The following is a 2943-nucleotide window of genomic DNA, read 5'->3' on the forward strand; positions in this document are numbered from 1 at the left end:
GTTATTGAAAATTAAGTTGTAATACATACAGATTCATCATTTAATAGATATATTTTTTGATCAGAACTTTTGTATGTGATACAAGCCAAGAAGAAGGTTACCTGTGCTCACTGGAAAAAAGGAAATGAAAGGAAGGTATTAGGATGGGTTGAAAGAGAAACTTTACCCTGTGTAAGATGCATCACTTTTTCCCATCACTATTGGTGGCAGTGTTTGCATAATCTGTTCATTTGCTGGAACATATTCATTGAGTGCTTTCTTATTTGTCAACCCTTGCTACTTCTTTCAGAGTCTTTCTAATGGTGATGTGGTAACATTCAGTTATTTCCAAGAAGTGTCAGAATTTTTTCCAGATATTGTTTGATCTGATATCAATCTACTAACATTAAGTCCAATGAGCACAAATATGAAAAAAATAGAGACAATAGTAATATTATTGAACATTTTATAGTTTTAAATAATTATCCTTTCACATAGGATATTTCATTTCACAATGAAATATCCTTTCATTTCTTACATGGTAAGAAAAGAATCTAAATGAATCTCTACTTTTTATTCTTTCCTTGGTAGCATTTTAAAGTCAGAGTGGCAGGAGCAGTCTGCCTTGAGGGAAGTCAGTAAGGGGCTGGCTGCTCTTAGAGAATTTTAAAACAATTATATAACCAACTTTTAGTATATCTGTTTTGTCACCACGTGCTGCCAATTCTAAACAAAGTTAGTTATAAGCTATTTAAAAAAAAACTATCTCAGTTTACACAATTTATATGGTTATGTTCAGTTTTAATTACGTATGAGCACATGTGTGGGTGTGTGTAAGCTTCAAATTAGAATATTTTTAAGTTTATCATTTAATAAACATCACTTTTATATGAAAACTCATTCCAAAAACTTCCAGTTTAATGGTTTGACCTCAACACACAGAGATTCAGCTATACAGATTCATTTTTAGAGCAAGTTCTTGAGGGCTCCAAATCCTTCTAGCTCCCTTTGCAGGCAGTTTGTATTCATGGATCCTGATAGTACATTTTTCTTGTTTTCTAAGTACTGGATTTGAAATAAAGGATGATAGGATGGTGGTTGCTAAGACACCAGGAGGAAGTCTGTCTACAAAGACTAAGTCTGGGTAAAGCAGAACTTTAGTGGCTGCAATTTAGTTGTACTGAGTATTCACTTAGAATTCTTATTTATATTTAAAACTTTTCAACTTGTGGAGACATTTGAAAACATCTAGTCTTGATTCCAAAGAAACAAAAACAGAATTGCAATATTTTGAATTTCTGGTGAAGTGGTATTTTTTCTGATTCTTTGTCATACTCACCCTTATGTTTAAGAATTGTCTTATTTGTGCATCTGCTTCCTCATGTGAAGGAAACTTTTCAAAGTTAAAATTACAAAACTGTTCCGTAATCAGTTATAAGCAAAGGTAGAGTTTTAAAAATCTGACCATAATGCCTATGAGTACACAACAGTCAATTTTGATCAAGTCATTTACCTATTTGCAGATGTGAAGCCTCTAAACAAAAAATATAATGTTTCTTATTTAGTACTATGGTTGACCAATATGCAGGTATAAGCTTTTTTCTCTTCTTCAAAGGATATGGTAATGTATTAATATACCTTTAATGTGTAAAATATTAATTCATTACCTTTTATTCTATTTTGTAATGTTGTACTTATTTTATTTTTTATATTTTTACCTAACATGAATATATACGTAAAGTTCAATAGAAGAAAAATATCTACCACTTAATTTCTTCTTTGGCTATATTATTTGTTTCCTTCCATGATTACTACTGGTGATAATTTTGTTGAGTGGGGGTGTTAAAAATTATTTGCTCCAGGTATGTTGCTTCTCTTCAGCAGTATTTTAGACACCTAAAAACAAGCAAGAAAAATAAATACTCTATTTCAACATAACTGCAGAGGTTGCCAGGGACCTAAAGAAGAAGCCCTGCCTATTTAAAAAGAGTTTAAACAAAATATACAGACAGTCAAGGGTTAGACATTGTGATTTTCTTGTGACAAGGCAAGAAAGTGTTAAGCAAGGTTCCTTGTGGATAACTACTAATATTTGAATGGCAGATTCTCATTTAAATAATTTCAGGAATTGTTAGGTGTCCTAATTGGTGTAGTATTATTTCCCCATATACAGAAGATGTGATGAAAATGACTGGCTAGGGAGATTTTAATAGAATATTTAACAACTGTGTTTAAAAATTAGTGTTTAAACCAGGTTAAGAAATCCAAGGCAGACACATCAACATCTCTTTCCCTTAATAGATTTTATATTCTAAAAAACAAAACAGATCAGAAAACTTTCTGTCCAGGCATGGTTTACTTCCTTGCTCTCAATTCTCTGTTCTCTAACCACCTCTCTCCCCACCCAATGCGGTAGACTAAACTAAGCTAGATTAATTTCTTTTTCTTAAAAAAAGGTTTATTTATTTATTATAGAGAGGGGGAGAGAGGCAACAGTAGAGGGAAAGAGATAATCCCAAACAGACTCCCTGCTGAGTGGGGAACCTGACATGGTGCTCTATCCCAGAATTCTGAGATCATGACCTGAACCAAAATCTGATCATGACTGAGCTACCCAGGTATCTCTAATTTTCTTTCTTGATCTCTCTAAATCAGAATGCTCATTCATTATGATTTTTGTTTTTTAATTCAAATTTAATTTAATTAACACATAGTGTATTATTAGTTTCATAACATATAGTGTATTATTAGCGATTCATCAGTTGCATATAACACCCAGTGCTCATTCCATCATGTCCCATCTTTAATGCCCAGTTACCCCAAACCTCCACCTACCTCCCCTCCAGCAACTCTCAGTTTGTTTCGTATAGTTGAGTCTCTTATGGTTTGTTTCCATCTCTGTTTTTGTCTTATTTTTCCTTCCCTTTCCCTATGTTCATCTGTTTTGTTTCCTAAATTCTACAT

The sequence above is a fragment of the Canis aureus genome, chromosome 1, assembly GCF_053574225.1.
Source record: "Canis aureus isolate CA01 chromosome 1, VMU_Caureus_v.1.0, whole genome shotgun sequence".
NCBI lineage: Eukaryota > Metazoa > Chordata > Mammalia > Carnivora > Canidae > Canis > Canis aureus.